A 24039-nucleotide genomic window follows, 5' to 3' on the forward strand; every position below is an offset into this window, starting at 1 on the left:
TTGTCCAGGAATCTGAATCCCTCCCTCCTGCACCATCCCTGTAGCCACGTGTTCAATTGCTCTCTCTCCCTATTCCTCTCCTCACTATCACGTGGCACGGATAACAAACCAGAGATAACAACTCTGTTAGTTCTAGCCCTAAGCTTCCACCCTAACTCCCTGAATTTCTGCCTTCCATCCCCATCACTTTTCCTACCTATGTCTTGGGTGCCTATGTGAACCACAACTTGGGGCTGGTCCCCCTCCCCCTTAAGGATCCCGAAAACACAATCCGAGACATCACGGACTCTGGCACCTGGGAGGCAACACACCAGCCGCGAGTCCCTCTCGCTCCCACAGAATCTCCTATCTGTCCCCCTAACTATGGAGTCCCCAATAACTAATGCTCTACTCCTCTCCCCCCTTCCCTTCTGAGCAACAAGGACAGACTCTGTGCCAGAGACTTGTACCCCATGGCTTACCGCTGTTAAGTCATCCCCCCCCCCAACAGTATCCAAAATGGAATACTTGTTATACAGAGGAACAGGGGATCCAGGGGAATCCCTGCTCTGACTGCTTCTTACCCCTTTTAGCCGTCACCCACGTATCATAATTTCTAGGAGTAGCTACCTGCCTGTAGCTTCTATCTATAGCTGCCTCTGCCCCCCGAATGATCCTGAGTTCATCCAGTTCCAGATCCCTAACACGGTCTTCAAGGAGCTGGAATTGGGTGCATTTCCTACAGGTGTACTCAGCCAGGACACTAATGGTGTCCCTCACCTCAAACATCCCACAGGAGGAACATTGCACTGCCTGCACTGACATCCCTGCTACTTCCCTTACTAAGAAACGAAAGAGAGAGAAAAAAAAAGCTTACCTGCTCTCACTCGAGTCTTTTTTTTTTAGGTTAGAGGAGGGGGGAGGGTGGGGGACTCTACACGTGTAGAGTCTCGGGTTACCTCCCCGTTCAAATTTATTGGGGAAAAAAAAAACCCTTCCCAGGCCTCCCCTCAGCCTACTTCCGGTTTCCTGTTTTTTCCTGCTGAATTTGTTTAAACCCTCCCGAAGAGCATTAGCAAATTTCCCCCCCAGGATATTGGTACCCCTCTGGTTCACGTGTAGACCATCCCATTTGTAGAGGTCCCACCTACCCCAGAATAAGCCTCAATTGCCCAGGTATCTGAATCCCTCCCTCCTGCACCATCCCTGTAAAGAACTTCACTAAAAAGGTAAAAAAAAAAATCATTCTTACCCTCAGCCACGACTGACACAAATTGCTCCCTCTTTACTTTGCTCCGGTGGAACAATTAGTATTAAATAGTATTACCATTAGACTATTAATCCAGAAACTCAGCTATTGTTCTGGGGACCTGGCAGATGGTGGAATTTGAATTCACTTTTTTTTTAAATCTGGAATTAAGAATCTACTGATTACCATGTAATCATTGTCGAAAAAACCCACCTGATTCACCAATGTCCTTTAGGGAAAGAAATCTGCCATCCTTACGTGGTCTGACATGTGACTCCAAAGCCACAGCAAGGTGGTTGATTCTCAACAGCTCTCCAAGGGCAACTAACTAGGGATGGGCAATAAATGCTGGCCAGCCAGCAACGCCCATGTCCCACGAATTAATAAAAAAACTACAGAATGGGTTCTCAGCAGAAAGTATAATGAGCAGCAAAGGCACAAACTCATAACTTCAGATACACAGCACAAAGCTTAAAATGCTATAGCCCAGGAAGAGAGTGCAGATATGAGACCAATAGTAAGAAGGCCAGTAAAAGAAAGAGCTCCACAACAGAGATCGTAAAGAATTGAAACAGACCAAGGAAATATATGGAGCAATTAAAACACCTTGGTATCATTGGGAAGGAAACCAATGGAACCTTGGACTTATCATCCAGATCCAGATGGAGACAAGGAACCAGAAACGAATAGAAACTCTATAACTACCCGAGTGGAAGACACTCCTATCAAACAACAAGAAATTGCAGTTCATCCTCAACCTCAAATGAAATTAGGACCAGATCAGGGAGATTGATGAAGCACTTCATAGGCAAACCCCTGTGAAGTGAAGTTGGGATAAAGTCTTCTGTGGGGGACAGAAGAGATGTAAAGGGTTATCATCAGAACCACCCGATACTGATGTAATGTCACATGATTAAGTAACAGATCTGGTGGACAGCAGACAACCTCGTGTAGAATTACTGAGATGTAAATAGATTTGTTAATAAACAGGACTGTTTTTAAGCAGCTTTCTTAGGCAAACCCCATCTAAACCCTGACCTTAAGATCAAACAGAGAACAGAAGGGGAAAATCAGGTCCCCATGTTGAATGTATGCAAGGATGATTTAAAGACAATCTGGAATCAACATGCAATGTACTGACACAAATACAGTTAGCATTAGAAATGTAGGATGGGATTTTAGGTGGAGGCAGTGGCTTTCGAGACAGAGGCAGGTCTGGCTTCAAGCTTTGAAAGTCACAACTCATTTTTACATTGAGCAGCCAGATAATAGCCTACAGTCATGGCTTCCACTTATATAAAAACATACATAGAAAATAGAAGCATGAATAGGCCATTTGGCCCTTAAAGCCTGATCTGCCATTCATTATCATGGCTGATCATCAAATTCAATATCCCAATCCAACCTTCCCCCATGTCTCTTGATCCCTTTAGCCTCAGGAGCTATATCTAATAGCTTCTTGAAATTACACAACACTTCCCTGTCTCCAGGCACTGCCAGCCATTTAGAGGGAGAAGTGCTGCTGGAACTGCAAAAGTCCCTAGATCAGCCACGAAAGGCAGAGTGTAGGAAAATGGGGTTGAGGCTAACTGGGGCCAATCGGACCTGCCCCGGTGTGTGTTTTGGCTGGGGGGGTGGGGGGGGGGGGGGGGGGGGGGGAGATCCCCTGTAATCCACTCGATTTTACGCTGCCCTTGCCTCTCATGGTCCTGGTGTGGGAGGCAGGCATATAGAATTCTAGTGATAAGTCCTAACATATTTTATGTAATAAAAAGGTAAAGTGTGTCTTTTACTAGGAATGTGGAACAGAGTTTATAAGCGCAATTTGTGAAAGATCATGTTATACATTCTACCCAACCTATTTGAATGCACCTTCGAGTATCAAGCATAGGATTGGAATTAATCACACAGCTGCTCTTTTGGCAGTGTGTAGCCCGGGATAGAAAATAAGTTGGACTGCACAAGGATGGAGAAGTTTCTACTTTTACTAAAGTACAGTAACAGAAAGCAGTTTTATCAGTCATGTGTCTCAGACAGTGAAACTTTATAACTGAGCAGTGTTAGAATAGAATCAGGAAATGTAATCATAAATTAAAAGTGTAGCTTTAATCTCTAAACAAATTAAGTTACAGACATTGAATCCAGTCAATTTAGGTTTTATTAATGCTTTTAATAACTTGGCAAGAAGAGGGAAAATGCCATCACTAATTTGCCCTAATCTTCTCATCTCAGCTGAGAATACAAACCCCAACAGAGATGGATTTAGCATAAATCGTATACAATAAACATTCAAAATTATAACATTTTTAGATCTCAGAAAACAGCAAGTAGAAAACTACAGAAATATATAATTACCAAAATTGGGAGTTTTATTTATTTAACCCAAGGTTTTGGAAGATACATGAAAAATGCCTTGCTGCATGGCAGATTTATTTAATGGTGCTACAAGATGGTCTGCTTAGTGTACCATAGGGTTCAAACAACATCTTGCCTCAAGTTAATATTACAAGTATTGATCTCACACCCTGCATGTAATCAAAATTCTGCACAGAATCAGTACAGTATTTTCCTCATAACTCAAATGTTCAAGTTTTATCTTGTTATTGACTAAGAACAGTTTCTGTTGGCAAGTAAGCTGGAATGAGGTCAGTGTTATGCTCTGCGTGGATCTGCAAATACTTCATGCCTTAAGTGTACAGTGCAGTACGTGCTCACAGTCATGAAGTGAAAGCCACAGCAGTTGCAAAACTATTGATTTCATTCCAATAATTTATAGTTCAGTTTGACTTTGCAAAACAGAGCTCAGGGACCAATTCACTATCATAATGTACAGATTACTGGTTTTGCTTTGAAGTGACATATACCGTAGATCGCAGTGTCCAAATTGATCTGGTGTATAACACGTGTCTTTTTTGGCCCCAAAAATCATGTTTTTACACATGCTTGGGTGATTAACTTGACCTCATTTTTCACTCGTCCTCTGCCCTTTACCACATTGTCCTGCCCCTGCCGCTTTCTTCTCAGGTACCTGGTTCCAACTGACATGCTATACTCACAATATCACTCTGCCTCAATTTTTCACTCAACCAGTGGATACTTTACTTACTGGTGCCTTATAACTGGGTCTAAAGGATCAAACAGGTGATATGAGCTATGTCATGAAGATACATGGGAGTTTAATACATGCCAACATAGAGTGGACACCATGTGATGAATGACAAAGATGGTGAACACCCACGCCGGTGGTTCACTTTCTTTTTTTACTTGGTGCATACTTCACTCCCCTTTTTGGAGGGTTCAGGGCTTCAAAGATCAACTTATATGCTGACGTCTACTGTATTTAAAAGACAAAAACCACTAGGCCACAAGAGAAGCTCTCTATGAATAACAGTACCTGTTTAATATGTTCTGACAATACCAGATTGCCAAATACCACAGAATGCAGAGTTTCAATGCTACCTGATCTATGCCTAGCATCCCATATAAATATGATCCATATATTTAAACATTTTAAAATATATCTTAATAAACAAAAAACTGTTTGAACCATTTTAAAAATGCGCTATTCAGAAAATGTTTATAACTGTTTGCAAAAAAATGTTTTTTAAATAAATCAGTGCAATTTTAATCTTATGCATATTACCACCTATGCAAGGTAACATTACATTCTGATTACAAGTCAAATGGGTATGATGGGAGTGCAGTGGCAATGTTAATAGGCTGGTGATCTAGAGGCCTGGACTATTAATCCAATGATTGCAAATTCAAATCACATTATGGCAGCTTATAATTTTGTATTCAGTTTAAAAGAATAATCTAGAAATTTTTTAAAAACTGGTGAATTGTTGCAAAAATCCAACTGGTTCCAATGTCCTTATCCAGTCAGGCCAAATTAAGGATTAATGGAGATCAAGTGGAATTGTGTAAAATACTTGACTTTTAGTCCAGTTAGGGTCTGATCTGGTTCAGCTTTTAGCTGCGATCGTTATTTAATTTCTATTGACTTATTATTGACTTCCACTGGAGTAGGCAAATTTATGATGTGTAAACTAGTTTCATGCTTCCACGTATTGTGCTGTGAAGTGGTAGCGTGTGAATATGGGCCCACGGTGCCAGAATTTCCTTAATATGCTTGTATCTTCAATTGATTTTAAGGGTCAGATTTTCACAAGAGTTGTGATGTCTCCGAGGACATGAAAAATGATGGGTGGCACTTGGATTCCGAAGTCTTGTCCCATTTCCAGCTGAAAACATTTTTGCTGGTAGGGGAAAGCTAATGGCATGGTTTACACAGGGTACAAATCAGGAACCTGGTGATCCACAAGAATTATTAAGAGTTAAACAGACCCCACTTTGACTATTGCCAGGGCCTTAACATGCATCCAGGTTATGAAACACAACCCATTTGGAACAAGGGCAATCAACAATAGCTCTACTCATAATATCCAAAGCATGAATCAAAACAAAGACATTTAAGATAAAATATTAATAAATTCCTTCCAAATCTCACATTAGAATTTTAAAGAAACTAAGACCATTGGAGAGAGATCCATTTTACCACCTGTCACAAGGCCATGCCCCTTTACTTTTAAAAATATGATCTTTCAACTGACTGGAAATTTTGCAATTTGAAGTAAGTCAAAGCAAACTGCTAAACAATGCAAGGCCACTTTCCAAAGCGAAGATCAGAAACAAACATAAAAACCCTCAGGGGAATGTGAAGAGAGGGACATTTCCTATAACCCAGGCATCCATCAAAACTTTTAGGACACTAACAATGCAAATAATGGATATCAAAAACCGCTTAAAATACAGAATGGCTGAAGTATTTAAAGGCAAGGCTGCCTGTCACTAGAGAAAAATTGCAAATGACACAAGTGGTGTCAAGAAAGTCTTCAACAGAGAGAGGAAACAGGTTGAAGGCTGCTCTCTTATTTGAAATAAGAGTGAGGCCCAGTTTGAGATGTTAACTCTACCAGAAACCTATCAGTAAACCATAGATTTTGTAATAATTACAACAACATCTGCATCTGACTGCATCCAAGAAATCAGTTAACCCAAATTGCCCCTTAAAAATAAGTACTCTTGTTTGAGTACTGTTGGGGTGGACAGCCCACCTGGTGGAAGCAGCAGTGGTCGTGCCTCCGGCGCGGAGTCCAGCCTTGTAGCACAGAAGGGTAAGGAAAGGAGGAGGAAAGCAGTGGTGATAGGGGACTCTCCAGTGAGGGGGTCAGACAGGCGTTTTTGTGGAGGAAGTCGAGAAACGCGGATGGTGGTTTGCCTCCCTGGTGCCGGGATCAGAGATGTTTCTGACCATATCCAAGAAATCCTGAAGTGGGAGGGAGAGGAGCCAGAGGTCGTGGTGCATACTGGTACCACTGACATAGGCAGGAAAGGGGAAGGGGTTATGAAAGGAGAATATAGGAAGTTAGGTAGGGAGTTAAGAAGGAACGCAAAGGTAGTAATCTCGGGATTGCTGCTTGTGCCACGGGACAGTGAGGGAAGGAACGGAATAAGGTGGGGGATCAATGCGTGGCTGAGGGATTGGAGCAGGGGTCAGGGATTCAGGTTCCTGGATCATTGGTACCTCTTTGGGGGCAGGTGCGACCTGTAGAAAAAGGACGGGTTTCACTTAAATCCCAGGGGAACCAATATCCTGGCGGGAAGGTTTGCTAAGGCTACTGGGGAGTGTTTAAACTAGAATGGTTGGGGGGTGGGACTCAAAATGAGGTGACTGGGAGAGAGGAAGTCAGCTTAAAAATAAAAGGGGCTCGTAGACAGTGTGAGAGGGAGGATAGGCAGGTGACGGAGAAGGGGAGCGCTCAGACCAAAGAGTTGAGATGTGTGTATTTTTACACAAGGAGTGTAGTGAACAAAATGGATGAGCTTAGAGCGTGGATCACTACTTGGAAGTGTGATGTGGTGGCCATTACAGAGACTTGGTTATCTCAGGGACAGGACTGGATACTTCAAGTGCCGGGTTTCAGATGTTTCAGGAGGGACACGGAAGATGGTAAAAGAGGTGGGGGAGTGGCACTGTTGATCAGGGATAGTGTCACGCCTGTAGAAAAGATGGATGCCACAGAGGGATTGTCTATGGAATCTCTGTGGGTGGAGGTTTGCAAGAGGAAGGGGTCAATAACTTTACTGGGTGTTTTCTATAGGCCGCCCAATAGTAGCAGGGATGTGGAGGAGCAGATTGGGAAGCAGATCCTGGAGCGATGTGATAATAACAGAGTGGTCGTGATGGGAGATTTTAATTTCCCAAATATTGATTGGAATATCCCTAGGGTAAGGGGTTTAGATGGGGAGGAGTTTGTTAGGTGTGTTCAGGAGGGCTTCCTGACACAGTATGTGGATAAGCCTACAAGATGAGAGGCTGTACTTGATTTGGTATTAGGGAATGAACCTGGGCAGGTGTCAGATCTCTCAGTGGGAGAGCATTTTGGGGATAGTGATCATAACTCTATCTCCTTTACATTAGCATTGGACAGAGATAGGATCAGTCAAGCTAGGAAAGTGTTTATTTGGAGTAAGGGCAATTATTAGGCAGGAAATTAGAGGCATAAATTGGAAGGAGGTTTTCGCAGGGAAATGTACAGAAGAAATGTGGCAAATTTTCAAGGAAAATTTGTCTGGAGCTCTACACAGCAACGTTCCAATGAGACGGAGTTATGGTAGGTCACAGGAACCATGGTGCACGAAAGCTGTAACGAATTTAGTCAAGAAGAAAAGAAAAGCCTACAAAAGGTTCAGGGAGCTAAGAAAAAAGTGGGTGCGTGGAATCGACTGCCGGTAGTGGTGGTGGAGGTGGATTCGATAGGGTCTTTTAAGAGACTTTTGGATAAATTCATGGAAGTTAGTAAGATAGAGGGTTATAGGCAAGCCTAGTAGGTAGGGACATGTTCGGTGCAACTTGTGGGCCGAAGGGCCCGTTTGTGCTATAGCTTTTCTATGTTCTAAGAGAGGGGAGCTAGTTCACCTCTACTCATAGCACACCAAAGCAAGAGGTCTCAGGTTGATTTCATGGCGCAGTAAGTCTATTCAGATAGCAGCTTGAAGTGGTGCATTATTTTACTGGGAAAATTTCTTGATTCATAATTTGCTAACTAAAAGTTAATTTAAAGTGACTGATCCTGCAGCACAATATAAATAAATCGAAACTAATTAAATCTGCCAGATCATTGATACCATTTATTTTATGTTGATTAGATATATAATATGGGATTAAATTTTAATGTGATCCAGCAGTGCACAAAACATGTGTGCTTAGATAGTACAAAATGCAACATGGTAAATGGCACGTGTGTGATTATTCCATATAAGTGCACTGCCCAAAATATTGATAAAGATCTCTCCATGGGTATCCAGAGCATATTATTTGAAACCCCCTTCCAAAAGTTTGCTTGGACATGACTGCTACCAGCCTTTGCTCATCAATATGCCAATTTCCTCCAACTACTCCCTTGAACTATTTTCCCCAATGACCACAGCCTCCTGTTCTTGTAAGTTTAAGACCTATTAAAACAAAAAAAAACTGATTGCAACAATTTCAATTTACTAATAATCTGGAAACAGGCAACATAGGAATGCTGAGTTACACAAGTGATTTCATCATAATGGTTATTTATGCAGACGTTGCTATGTTTTGCACTGACTTAAATGCTCACTGACATTCAATCCAGATCATTACATCTATTTGTTATTTCTTCACTGGACTGCCAGATAACTAGTGTAACCGATTTTGCACAGTTTCTTTGTGATGATCAATGGATACATCGATGTTTACAGCATAAAAGAAAGCCATTCAGTCCATAACCAGTCAAAGATCTGACTACACTAATCCCATTTTCCAGTGTTTGGCTCATTACCCAGGAGGTTATGGCAGCCGAACTGAAAATCTAAATATTTTTAAAATGTTATGAGAGTTTCTGACTCACTTTCAGGCAGTGAGTTCTAGACTTCTACTAACCTCTGGATGAAAAGTTTCTCCTCAACTCCCTTCTTTGCTTTCGATTTCTCATCTTAAATTTATGTCCCCTGGTTATTGACCCCTCCACTAATGGAAAGGGTGCCGTCCTATCCACCTATGCCCTTCATAATCTTATACACCCATCAAATCCTCTCTCAACCTTCGCTACTCCAAGTAAACAGCCCAGCCTATCCATTCTCCCCTTACAGCTCAGATCTCCCAGCCCAGGCAGCATCCAGGTAAATCACCACTGTAGTCACATTCTTCCTATAATATGGCAACCAGAACTGCTCACAGTACTCCAGTTGTGGCCTATATTTCCAGCATGACCTTACTGCTCTTGTATTCTATACTTCAGTTAATAAAGATTAGTATCCCATCTGCCTTCTTAACTATCTTTTCAACCTGCCTTGCAGCCTTCAGGGATCCGTGGATATGCATGCCAAGGTTTCCCTGATCTTCAGTACTTTCCAGGGATCTATCATTCATAGTGTATTTTGTTAGCCCAAGTGCTTTGCCTCACACTTTTCCAGGTTGAGTTCCATTTGCCACTGCTCTGCCCACCTGGCCAGTCCATTGATATCCTCCTCCAGCCTACAGCTATCCTCCCCACTATCAACATGAACATATTCAGTTATGAATAGGGATGTAAAATGGAAAAAGCAAAATTCTATAAGTTTTAAAATAAAAGAATAGGAAGATTCCAGACTTGCTCTGAGTCAGCTGGTCTCAACTTGATAAGTAGGAGTTATTCAATAGGCCATCTGTGTTTAAAGCTGGTGACACCAGGACCAGATGAGATGCATCCAAGTATACTGGGGAAGTGAGTGCGGAAATTGCGGACGCACTGGCCATAATTTTCTAATCTTCCCTATGTTCAGGGACGGTGCTTGAAGATCGCAGAACTGCAAACATCATGCAAGATAAGCTCAAAAATCACAACCCAGTCAATTTAACCCAGTGGTGGGGAAGGTTGTAAGAATGACAATTTCAGTCACAACTGATAGTCACTGGGTCAAATGCAGGTCAATTAAGGAAAGGCAACATGTACTTTTAAGGGCAACCTTTGTTTAGCTAACTTGGAGTTTTTTGATGAGGTGATAGGAGAGGGTTGATGAGGGCAATGCTGATGTGGTGTACATTGTCTTCCAGAAGGTATTTGATTAAGTACTGCAGAACAGACTTGTGAGCAAAGTTGGAGCTTAAAGAATAAAAAGGACAGTATCAAAGTGGATATGAAATTAGCCCAATGACAGGAAACAGAAAGTAGTGGGCACTGGCTGATTTTCACATTGGAGCAAAGTTTGTATAGTCGAGTTCCCCAGGGGTCGATGTTAGGACCCTTACTCCTACGGAGATATATATATTAAGGAACTAGACCATCACAGGACACAATTTCAAACTTTGGGATGGATACAAAGAACAAAACAGCACAGGAACAGGCCCTTCGGCCCTCCAAGCCCGTGCCGCTCCCTGGTCCAAACTAGACCATTCTTTTGTATCCCTCCACTCCCACTCCGTTCATGTGGCTATCTAGATAAGTCTTAAACGTTCCCAGTGTGTCCGCCTCCACCACCTTGCCTGGCAGCGCATTCCAGGCCTCCACCACCCTGTGTAAAATATGTCCTTCTGATATCTGTGTTAAACCTCCCCCCCTTCACCTTGAACCTATGACCCCTCGCGAACGTCACCACTGACCTGGGGAAAAGCTTCCCACCGTTCACCCTAACTATGCCTTTCATAATTTTATACACCTCTATTAAGTCTCCCCTCATCCTCCGTCTTTCCAGTGACAACAACCCCAGTTTACCCAATCTCTCCTCATAACTAAGCCCCTCCAAACCAGGCTACATCCTGGTAAACCTCCTCTGTACCCTCTCCAAAGCCTCCACGTCCTTCTGGTAGTGTGGCAACCAGAACTGGACGCAGTATTCCAAATGCGGCCGAACCAACGTTCTATACATCTGTAACATCAGACCCCAACTTTTATACTCTATGCCCCGTCCTATAAAAGGCAAGCATGCCATATGCCTTCTTCACCACCTTCTCCACCTGTGATGTCACCTTCAAGGATCTGTGGACTTGCACACCCATGTCCCTCTGCGTATCTACACCCTTTATGGTTCTGCCATTTATCGTATAGCTCCTCCCTACATTATTTCTACCAAAATGCATCACTTCGCATTTATCAGGATTGAACTCCATCTGCCATTTCTTTGCCCAAATTTCCAGCCTATCTATATCCTTCTGTAGCCTCTGACAATGCTCCTCACTATCTGCAAGTCCTGCCAATTTTGTGTCGTCCGCAAACTTACTGATCACCCCAGTTACACCTTCTTCCAGACCATTTATATAAATCACAAACAGCAGAGGTCCCAATACAGAGCCCTGCGGAACACCACCAGTCACAGGCCTCCAGCCGGAAAAAGACCCTTCCACTATCACCCTCTGTCTTCTGTGACGAAGTAAGAAGTCTCACAACACCAGGTTAAAGTCCAACAGGTTTATTTGGTAGCAAATACCATAAGCTTTCGGAGCACTGCTCCTTCGTCAGATGGAGTGGAAATGTGCTCTCAAACAGTGCACAGACACAGAAATCATGTTACAGAATACGAATTAGAATGCGAATCTCTACTGTGTTTACCCCAGTCCAATGCCGGCATCGTCACATTCTGTGACCAAGCCAGTTCTCCACCCATCTAGCCACCTCCCCCTTTATCCCATGAGATCCAACTTTTTGCACCAGCCTACCATGAGGGACTTTGTCAAACGCTTTACTAAAGTCCATATAGACGACATCTACGGCCCTTCCCTCATCAACCATTCTCGTCACTTCTTTAAAAAACTCCACCAGGTTAGTGAGGCATGACCTCCCTCTCACAAAACCATGCTGACTATCGTTAATGAGTTTATTCCTTTCTAAATGCGCATACAGCCTATCTCTAAGAATCTTCTCCAACAACTTCCCCACCACGGACGTCAAGCTCACCGGCCTATAATTACCCGGGTTATCGTTCTTACACTTCTTAAATAACGGGACCACATTAGCCATCCTCCAATCCTCTGGGACCTCACCTGTGTCCAGTGACGAGACAAAGATTTGCGTCAGAGGCCCAGCGATTTCATCTCTCGTCTCCCTGAGCAGCCTTGGATAGATTCCATCAGGCCCTGGGGATTTGTCAGTCTTTATATTCTCTAACAAACCTAACACTTCCTCCCTTGTAATGGAGATTTTCTCCAACGGTTAAACACTCCCCTCCGAGACACTCCCAGTCAACACATCCCTCTCCTTTGTGAATACCGACGCAAAGTATTCATTTAGGATCTCCCCTACTTCTTTGGGCTCTAAAGCATAATTCTCCACTTTTGTCCCTGAGAGGTCCGATTTTTTTCCCTGACAACCTTTTTGTTCCTAACGGATGAATAAAATGCCTTGGGATTCTCCTTAATCCTGTCTGCCAAGGACATTTCGTGACCCCTTTTTGCTCTTCTAATTCCCCGTTTGAGTACTTTCCTACTTTCTTTGTACTCCTCCAGAGCTCCCTCTGTTTTTAGCTGCCTGGACCTTTTCTTTTTGACCAGTCCCTCAATTTCCCTGGTTATCCACGGTTCTCGAATCCTACCCTTCCTATCCTTTTTTACAGGCACATGCCAGATGTGGATTCTCCCAATCAAGAGCTGCCAATTTCTGCCTAATCCCACTAAAGTTAGCCTTCCCCCAATCCAACACCTTACCCTTGGGACACCACTCATCCTTTTCCATCACTATCCTAAAGCTAACAGAATTGTGGTCACTATTTGCCACATGTTCCCCTACCAAAACTTTGAAGACCTGACCGGGCTCATTCCCCAGTACAGCCCCCTCTCTGGTTGGGCTATCTACATATTGTTCCAAAGAACCCTCCTGTACGCATTTTACAAATTCCTCCCCATTCAGAGTCCCAACTCTCAGCGATTTCCAGTCTATACCAGGGAAATTGAAGTCTCCCACTACAACAACCCTATTTTTCCTGCACCTATCCAGTATCTCCTGACATATCCATTCTTCCACTTCCCTTGGGCTGTTGGGGGGCCTGTAGTATACCCCCAACATAGTGACTGCGCCCTTCCTGTTTCTAAGCTCCACCCAGAGTGACTCGTTACACGACCTCTCTGAAATTGTCCTCCCTCTGCACCGCTGTAATATGCTCTCCAACTAATACTACTACTCCCCCACCTCTTTTGGCCCCTCCTCTGTCTCGCCTAAAACACTTGTACCCCGGAATATTCAGCTGCCAGTCCTGTCCCTCTTTCAACCAAGTCTCTGTCACCGCAACCACATCCAAATTCCTCGTGAGCATTAAGGCTCTACGTTCGTCTGTCTTACCTGCTACGCTCCTTGCATTGAAGTATAAGCACTCCAGACCTCCAGGCCCAGTGAGGTCATCCTCCCCCAGAGTGCTCTTCTTCTTTGCCAGCCTTGTCCCAGCCCCAAGCTCGTCCCCAGCCTCTACACTTGTACACCTAATACTACTATTGCTCTATTAACCCCTCTCTTTCCTTTCTGGGCCACAGAGCCTGACTCTGTGCCAGTGACCTGGTCACTGTGGCTTACCCCTGGAGAGTCATCCTCCTCCACACTATCCAAAACAATATACTTGTTTTAGAGGGGGACAACCACAGGTGACCCCTCCACTAATTGCTCACTCCCCTCCCCTCTCACACCTGTCGCCGAGCCCTTCCTATTATGAGAGACAGCCACTGGCATACTCTCTGGTACGTTACCCTTCTGACCTTTACTCCTCCTAAACTGTGACCCACGTGTCTTCCTCCCGATGCCCCGGTGTAACTAGTTCCCTATAACTCATGTCAATTATTCTCTCATTCTCCCTGACTAGACTAAGGTCATCAATCTGCAGCTCCAGTTCCGTGACGCGGTCCCTCAGGAGCTGCAGTTCCACACACCTGGCTTGGAAGGATAGCGTAGAACTTAAAAACAGGACATGACAGATTGGGCAGACAAATGAAATTTAATGCAGAGAAGGGTAAAGGGATTTGTTTTGGTAGGATGAATGTAGAGAGACGCCATAAAGTAAATGTACAATTCTAAAGGGAGTGCAGGAGTAAGGGAACCTGGGTATACATGTACATCATAAGGACATAAGAGCTAGGAGCAGGAGAAGGCTATCTGGCCCCTCGAGCCTGCTCTGCCATTCAATAAGATCATGGCTGATCTTTTCCTGGGCTCAGCTCCACTTATCTGCCTGCTCACCATAACCATCAATTCCTTTACTGTTCAAAAAATTTATCTATCCTTGCCTTAAAAACATTCAATGAGGTAGCCTCAACTGCTTCACTAGGCAGGGAATTCCACAGATTCACAACCCTTTTGGGTGAAGAAGTTCCTCCTCAATTCAGTCCGAAATCTGCTCCCCCTTATTTTGAGGCCATGCCCCCTCGTTCTAGTTTCACCTGAATCATTGAAAGTGGCAGAACAGATTGAGATATGGTTAATAATGCATCCTAGGCTATATTAAAAGGATGATGGAGTACAAAAAAAAAGATATGTTAAACCTGTATAGGACACTAGTTGGACCTCAACTGGAGTATCGCATCCTGTCTGGCACCACACTTTAGGAAGGATCTGAAGACATTGAAGATAGTACAGAAAAGATTCACAAGAATGCTTCTGGGGATGAATTATTTGGATAGGTTGAAAACTATTTTCCTTGGAGAAGAGAACATCGAGAGGAAATTTGAAAGAGGTATTCAAAATTGAGGTGTCTGGACAGAGTAGATGGGGAAAACTGTTCCTATTCGTGGAAGGATTGAGAACAAGAGACACTGATTTAAGTTTATTGGCAAAAGAAGCAATGGAGATACGCGAAAAAACTTTTCAAACAGCAGGTAGTTAGAATCTGGAATACACTACCTGAGAGCGCTTGGAGGCAGGTTCAATCGAGGCATTCAAGAGAGAACTAGTTTATTATCTAAAGGGAAGAATGTGCAGGGACATGGAGAAGAGGTGTGGAGTGGCACTAGGTGAACTGATCCTTCAGAGCATCTGGACAGACATGACAGGCCGAATGGTTACAGCGAGAAGGAAGCCATTCTGTGAATTAGGGTGGTGGCAAATCTTCTGCACTCTGAGTTAGTGAGTGGCCAATCAGCTAAGGATCCCACATCCGATAGCTATCAGAGATTTATGAAAAATGCATAATGTATAAGGATAAAATTGGGATCTATTATTCGGCTTTCATAATTAAATAGCCTGCCAATATATATGGCAAATTCTTACTGATGGGGGTAATGGAGCATATACATGAACCTGCATCTCAGAAAAGGGTTAATACCTTTAAAATAGGACATGAAAACAAAAGAAAAGAAATTTGCAAGATAAGGACAAGGAAAAATAAAATTATGATTGCAGATGTGGCTTTTTCATCTTCCAATTTACCACTATGTCCTCTCACAAATCATGTAATTTACAAACTTAGATGAATCAAGAGTGAAATCTATAAACAAACACAGCAACTTCCCACTACAAACCCCACTCGACCATCACCAACTCAAGAATGAGATGTAATCAGCACTAGATGGAGGGAGCCTGTTCAGCCTATGAATAGTCTTCAAATCCTATAAAAATATAACTAGTAAATGAAGAATGAAGTTATGTAAAAGTATTAAATCCATGCATTTATGAAATAATGTTGGAATATAATTATTAGTAGATCCAATTTGTATCATATAATTTGCAACATTATCACAAACAGAAATGTTTGGGAGCAGGAAAGCTGTTTCCGGTGAGTTTTGGCTCTGAGCCAACATCTTGTTGATTTAACGACAGTGCTACGTGCAGAACGTGGACATACTGATAGTCAAACTCCAGTGAAGTAAGTTATTGTACCAGCAAACACCTCAGTCAAAGCGGAACTTGATAGCGCAGTGCTGCAAGTAAATAAAACAGTGCCCATTCTGGGACTAGTTAACAGTAATTTTATAGCCGAGGACAGTGAAATCAGGAAAAGCAATCAGCCTTTTCACCTTCCTAAACCACAGTTTACATACTATGATAAGACCACGTGTTTTAGATTTAGTTTTCAGAAAGCTATTACAAATTTTAAAAAGCTGGCATTTAAAGGATCAACAACTTCTAAAGGTTGATTAATTTAAAACAAAAAATCAGGCACTTTGGCCCTGCAGGTTCTCAGCTAATGCTCCCTCTGAGTGCTGTACTATGCCATAAGTTCCTGATCACTGAATCTACCCTACAGTTCCACTAAAATGCTGAACTACATCAACATCTTTGTAAATATAATGCAGCATTACTGTGAATTGAGTATGTCTAAACTGGGTATTTAAATTGCAGCTCAGAACAGGATGTTTGAGGACTGTTGTGTGCTTTTTTTGAAAAAAAGGTTGCTAGTTTTGGAGAATGACAAATGGTGTTTTGTTGCACACATTCTATAAGGCGATTTGCCTTCTGATATAAGCAGTCATCAGTTCCAAATATGTATCTGTTATTCATATATCCAAATTTAACCCAGCTGCAAGTGTTCAGATGAGAACAATGTACTAAAAAGTATGTTAACAGTCTAATTTAGATTATTCGTTTTACGATGGCTTAGCAGTTGCATTTAACAGTCAGAGGCTTTTTCCTAGGGCTGAAATGGTTGAACATAAGAAATAGGAGCAGGAGTAGGCCATCTAGCCCCTCGAGCCTGCCCCGCCATTCAATAAGATCATGGCTAATCTGAAGTGGGTCAGTTCCACATACCCGCCTGATCCCCATCACCCCTAATTCCCTTACCAATCAGGAATCCATCTATCCGTGATTTAAACATATTCAACGAGGTAGCCTCCACCACTTCAGTGGGCAGAGAATTCCAGAGATTCACCACCCTCTGAGAGAAGAAGTTCCTCCTCAACTCTGTCCTAAACTGACCCCCCTTTATTTTGAGGCTGTGCCTTCTAGTTCCCTTTCTAAGTGGAAAGAATCTCTCCATCTCTACCCTATCCAGCCCCTTCATTATCTCATAGGTCTCTATAAGATCCCCCCTCAGCCTTCTAAATTCCAACGAATACAAACCCAATCTGCTCAGTTTCTCCTCATAATCAACACCCCTCATCTCTGGTATCAAACTGGTGAACCTTCTCTGCACTCCCTCCAAGGCCAACATATCCTTCCGCAAATAAGGGGACCAATACTGCACACAGTATTCCAGCTGCGGCCTCACCAATGCCCTGTACAGATGCAGCAAGACATCTCTGCTTTTATATTCTATCCCCCTTGCGATATAGGCCAACATCCCATTTGCCTTCTTGATCACCTGTTGCCACAAGAGGACACAGTTTTAAGGTGCTGGGGAGTAGGTACAGAGGGGTAAGTTTTTCATCAGAGGATGGTGGGTGCATGGAATGGGCTGCCAGCAACGGTGGAGGAGGCGGATTCGATAGGGTCTTTTAGATAAGTACATGGAACTTAGTAAGATAGAGGGTGATAGATAAGCCTAGTTAATTGCTAAGGTCGGGACATGTTCGGCACAACTTTGTGGGCTGAAGGGCCTGTTTGTGCTGTAGTTTTTCTATGTTTCTAACTGGGATTGACTTTGAAGGAGCTTAAATGAAAGATGGGAAAAACATGGGAGACATGGCTTTTTAATTTTTTTTTAAAAATGGGATATAAGCATTGCTGGCTAGGCCAGCATTCATTGCCCATCCCTAGTTGCCATTTAGAAAGGGTGTTGAGCTGTCTTACACAGGAATATAGGTAGGTTAAGCGAGTGGGCAAGGGGTAGCTGGGGTATAATGTGGGACAATAGGGAGCTATTCACTTGGAAGAAAACTGAATATGTTTGAATGGTGAGAAACTATTAAATATCTTCACAAAGATATGGGTGGCCTTATACGTTAAATACATGCAGGTACAGCAAGTAATAATTAGGAAAGCAAATGGTATGTTTTTTTTGCAAGGGGATTGGAATACAAGACTAAGGATGTCTTATTGCAATTATATTGTGTTATGGCAGAACCACACGTGAAGTAGTGCATACGGTTTTGATCTCAGTACCCAAGGAAACCCATATTTGTCTCGGCAGGGGGGATGGGGTGCAACAAAGGTCCAGATACATTGATCCATGAGATTAGAGTAGTGTCCTAAAAGGAAATTGAGTAGAACAGCCCCATGATCTCTGGAGTTGAGAATTAGAAATATAAGATTCTCAGAGGGCTTTATAGGGTAGAAGCTAAGCAGCAGGTTCCCCTGACAGGACAATCTAGAACTAAGGGGCATCATCTTAACATAAAATACAGCCATTTTGGTCCGAGGTGAGGAAAAAAAATATTTTTGGAATTCTCTACTTGAGGGGATAATGAATGCTCAAGTCATTGTGTACATTCAAGGCTGAGATTGATATTTTTGGACTAAGGGACTGATGTAGGAAAATGAAATTGAGGTCAGAGATTAGCTAAAACCTATGGCAGCACAATGGTTAGCACTGCTGCCTCACAACGCCAGGGACCTGGGTTCAATTCCCGGCTTGGGGCACTGTCTGTGCAGAGTTTACATGTTCTCCCTGTGTCTGCATGGGTTTTCTCCGGGTACCCCGTTTCTTCCCACAGCCTGAAAGACTGGTTAGGTGCATTGACTCGAACAGGCGCCGGAGCGACTAGGGGAATTTCACAGTACCTTCATTGCAGTGTTAATGTAAGCCTGACTTGTGACTAATAAATAAACTTTAACTAATTGAATGGAAGATCTGGCTAAAAGGACTACAGGCCTATGTCTGCTCACATTTCTTAATGTTTTTGTGGTTGGAAGATCCAGTGTGCTAACTGAAAGTTACCACTTCTTTGGAGGCAAGCTGCAATACTGATCTGTAGGGAAAGTATTACAGAGCAGCACAGGGGACTATCGCACCCTCAAAAATCCCATCTCAACTTCAGCAGGCACTAAATAGGGGTTGAATATTAGGCTACTCTAAAGCTTGCCTGCAGATTCATTATGCATAAAGTGTTCACTTTTCTTAAAAATATTGTAATGACACTCCCCTTTAATAGTTTCCATTCCTTTGAATTAATTTACATGCAATGTTCTGCTGTTACTACCATTATGTATTCTAGACTCTTCCAAATATGTCCCTGAAGTTATGCCAATAGCTGGTGGTGTAAAATTGGGTGCAAACAGCACACTTCCATTTGGTTTGCCTAAAGCCTGCCCTTAGCCAGTGGGATTTAAATTATGCTAAAAGTATAACAGTTAAGGAGAATCTTTACAATAACACTTGCATTCATGTAGCATCTTTAACATAACATAAAAAATAATTAATTTTATGTCACATTAAAGATTAACTAATAGAATGAAACAAATATAAAAGCCAGAAAGGAAGAAATTAGAATAGATGTCAACAATCTTGAGGGAAGATTTGGATCTTGAAGAGATGTGATGGGGGGGGTGCAGGGAAGGAGATCCAAAGAGTATAACCAAGTATATGGTAGTCTGCCACCAATGGTGGGACGAAGGAAAGGGAAATTAATGCAAGTTTTGAGCCAGAGAAATGGAGCATTTGGATCAAGGGATTGTAGAGATTTCAAAGATAGGTTGGACCAAGACCAGGGAAGAATTCATGCATCTGGAATGGTAAACCAGCATAAGTCAATGAAATGGATAAATGGGCCTTGGAGTGGAATTGGGCACAAGCAACAGTAGGTGGGATTTTCCAGCAGGATCTTCTGGTCCTGGCAAAGGCAACATCCCCCCCTGTGGCAAGTTCTCTGGTGACGCAGTAGGCAATTAACACAAATAGCCACTGACTTCAGTGGGACTGGACAATCCTGTAAGAGGCCAAAGTCAAGCCATTGGAAACACACAATGGGATGGGGCTGGAAAATCCCAGCCAGTGTTTTGGACAAGGTACAGTTTATGGAGAGCAAGAAAACAACAAGCAAAATGTTACAGTAGTCAAAACTGCAATCAACTACAGTATGTTTGAAGGCATCTCCAGGAAAGATGGAATTAATTATGGTCAGTGCAGGCTTGGAGAGCCGAAGGGCCTGTTCCTGTGCTGTAATTTTCTTTGTCTTTTGAAAGGGGCTGGGGTGGATTTTTGATTTGATTTATTATTGTCACATGTACTGGGATACAGTGAAAAGTATTGTTTTGTGCGTGCTATACAGGCAAAACATACCGTTCATAAAGTACATAGGGTGCAGAATATAGTGTTACAGTTACAGGTAGGGTGAAGAAAAAGATCAGATTAATATACATGACCAAAAGTCTGATGACAGCAGGGGAAAAACTGTTGGTACAGGTTTTCAGATTTTATCTTTTTCCCTGACGAAAGCAGGTGGAAGGGAGCATATCTGGGGTGCATGGGATCCTTGATTATGTTGGCTGCTTTCCCGAGGCAGAGGGAAGAGGAGACAGAGTCAATGGATTGGAGGCTGGTTTGCGTCATGGACTGGGCTCTGTTCACAACCCTTTGTAGTTTCTTGTGGTCTTGGTCACAGGTGGAGCCATACCAAGCTGTGATACATCCGGATAGGATGCTTTCTATGGTACATCTGTAAAAATTGGTAACAGTCGTAGTGGACATGCCAAATTTCCTTGGCCTTCTGAGAAAGTAGAGGCATTGATGAGCTTTCTTAACTATAGCGCCGACATGGGAGGTCCAGAGCAGATTGTTAGTGATCTGAACACCTAGAAACTTGAAGCTCTCAATCATCTCCACTTCAGCACCATTGATGTAGACAGGGGCATGTACTCCAGTACATTTCCTGAAGTCGAATGCTAACTCCTTCGTTTTACTGACATTGAGCAGAAAATAATACTTTTACGGACATGTGCTGACTACATCCAGATAAAATTGTAAATTGAACAATGCAAGGGTTATACTGTGACACTGAATAATACAGAAAAGGTATTGGAGAAGGAGGATGGAATGGTCAATTATATTGAACTTAGCAGAAAATTTGAGAAGGACAAGGAGGGCTAATAATCCATAGTGTAGGACTTTGGGTAGTGCTGTGAGTGTGCCAGAAGTTGGCGCAGAGCGTGACAGGTACATGAAGAAATGGATGTGTTGCAGTATGCCAAGTAGCTTCAGCAAATTATGCAAAATAAAGTTTAGCTACATGTTAAGTACCCTAGGGCAGTATATAATGGAGATGATAGGGGTCTTGTCTGGAGAGCTGGTACATGCTCCTCATCACCTCCAATGGGGGAGGTACTTAGCAGGGCAGAGGCAGGACGGCTCTGAAATTAAGGACTCCAGGGGCAGAAGTCCTGTCTGCCTTGAGCTGCAACCCAGAGGCTGGCAACATTTCATTGAATGGCAGCACCAGAGAGGTGGTGGCATCTGCCAGTACTACACTTACCCCAAGCCTAGGATTGTGTATGGACCCAAGCACAAGTGTGTGATGGCAGGAGGTGACAGGGTGGGAGGGGGGAGAATCCTGCAACAAAGGAAGAGGTGTCTCAATTAATCCAACTTTCCTGATATCAGGTCCTTTGACCAGCCATTGCTTTTGAACAAGGAAACCCCAAAAGTACACAAGCAAGGCCAAAGTGTTTACTTCTCAAGGTTCCCACATGGCAAATTACCCACATGCCATTGGTATTAATTGCCAACTTAATGGCCTCAATTGGACAGCAGGGAAAGCCAAGGACTTAATTGGGTTGGAGGCAGGAAACTGGTGCCCCCACCCCCCACAAACATCCTCCCTGCACTGCCAAGCACTTTCAATGCAAGCTGAGCAAATCCAATGGCATCACTGTGCCAATGACCAAATCCCCTCTGGTCCCTTCTTTTTATGGACCCACCTGATTTTCTAGAGGTGACTGACTCCTTTGTGCATATGTCAAATCTGTCTGACCTAGCATACAGCCCCACCAAAATCTCATCATGTCGACAATGAGCCCTTTAACAACTTGAAGTGCAATTAGCAACAGATTGGGCAGATTCTTGAGGCCGCCCTCTCCCCATCCTGCGAAAGTTACCAGTCATGATGTGGAGATGCCGGCGTTGGACTGGGGTAAGCACAGTAAGAAGTCTCAACACCAGGTTAAAGTCCAACAGGTCTATTTGGTAGCAAATACCATAAGCTTTCGGAGCACAGCTCCTTCGTCAGATGGGAGTGGATATCTGTTCTCAAACAGTGCAAACAGACAGAAATCAAATTACAGAATACTGATTAGAATGCAAATCTCTACAGCCAGCCAGGTCTTAAATGTACAGACAATGTGGGTGGAGGGAGCATTCAACACAGGTTAAAGAGATGTGTATTGTCTCCAGACAGAACAGCTAGTGAAATTCTGCAAGTCCAGGAGGCAAGCTGTGGGGGTTACTGATAATGTGACATAAATCCAACATCCCGGTTTAGGCCGTCCTCATCTGTGCGGAACTTGGCTATCAGTTTCTGCTCAGCGACTCTGCGCTGTCGAAGGCCTTCACGACACACGACAGCGCAGAGTCGCTGAGCAGAAACTGATAGCCAAGTTCCGCACAGATGAGGACGGCCTAAACCGGGATGTTGGATTTATGTCACATTATCAGTAACCCCCACAGCTTGCCTCCTGGACTTGCAGAATTTCACTAGCTGTTCTGTCTGGAGACAATACACATCTCTTTAACCTGTGTTGAATGCTCCCTCCACCCACATTGTCTGTACATTTAAGACCTGGCTGGCTGTAGAGATTTGCATTCTAATCAGTATTCTGTAATTTGATTTCTGTGTCTGTTTGCACTGTTTGAGAACAGATATCCACTCCATCTTACGAAGGAGCAGTGCTCCGAAAGCTTATGGTATTTGCTACCAAATAAACCTGTTGGACTTTAACCTGGTGTTGTGAGACTTCTTACAAAGTTACCAGTGGCAGGAATAACAATAGTTAACTGGCAGGCCAGCCTGTGCAGATATTTTCATTCTGTCTGCCTCCACTGCCATCTGGCAGGACCTCAAAATTCATCCCATTATCTCCAGGCAGCTTCCGAATGGATTCCAGCCACATCATGTTTATACCGTCTGGAGCTGAATCATACAAACATGAAAATTTCCCTCCATAAACCTGTCTGCCCTACTGTTTCTATTTCCTCCTTTAACCCAAATCTTCTTTGTCATCTGTCCTAATATTTCCTTATGTGGTTTGGTGTTGAATTTTGTTTTGTAATGATCCTGTGAAATGCCTTGTGACATATTAAAAAATAATAGATGACAAAATATTGTTGCTACAGATTTTCACCTGTTATTCTATGCTTTTGTCTTTTACTAGTCCGAAATCCTGTTCCTTTAAACTGTCAAATTAGTTTGAAAGATTTTCTGGGTTTACTTTCTCCAGACCATTTAATATACTCCAATAGCAATATTTCTCACATCTCCTTTCAATTTTGAAAATGTTTCTAACATTTCACTTAAATTCTGACTTCTAACACTTCGAATCAATTTGTATTACATTTTGTCTCCATAGAAATTGTATAAGAAGTCAAATCGTCTGAACGTGCACTGCTGTCTGAACACCAACAAGCCGGAAAAAACACCAATTTTTAAATATAACAGCGATTAAATGTTTGGTAATGGCCATTACTTTTTGCAGCTGGAAAGAGTGACCCTGTGCTTCTGGAGGCGTGTGCACCAACCACACAATGTTGCAATATAAATGCAATACAAAAGGATCATTTCCTTGTTTGCTCTCTCTCTCTCTCTCGCCCCGCCTATGAAACCTCAGTTTTTACTTATACAAAAAGTAATCTGGTCATAAAGAACTCTGCGAACGTAGAGGACGGTTATAGTATTGCATTTCACATAACAGTTTTAAACTATGGATAATAAACTAAACACTGCAGCTGGTGACAGTTTCTCAAAA

At 42.9% G+C, this 24039-nt stretch overlaps 1 protein-coding gene across 1 annotated transcript in view; it reads right to left on the reverse strand.

Moving 5' to 3' along the window:
- The window catches only part of LOC144507068 (prolyl hydroxylase EGLN3-like), a 49046-nt gene that overhangs the window by 24134 nt on the left and 873 nt on the right, over positions 1-24039 (reverse strand). The gene's annotated exons all lie outside the window — the stretch shown is intronic.

Source organism: Mustelus asterias, chromosome 18, assembly GCF_964213995.1.
Source record: "Mustelus asterias chromosome 18, sMusAst1.hap1.1, whole genome shotgun sequence".
NCBI lineage: Eukaryota > Metazoa > Chordata > Chondrichthyes > Carcharhiniformes > Triakidae > Mustelus > Mustelus asterias.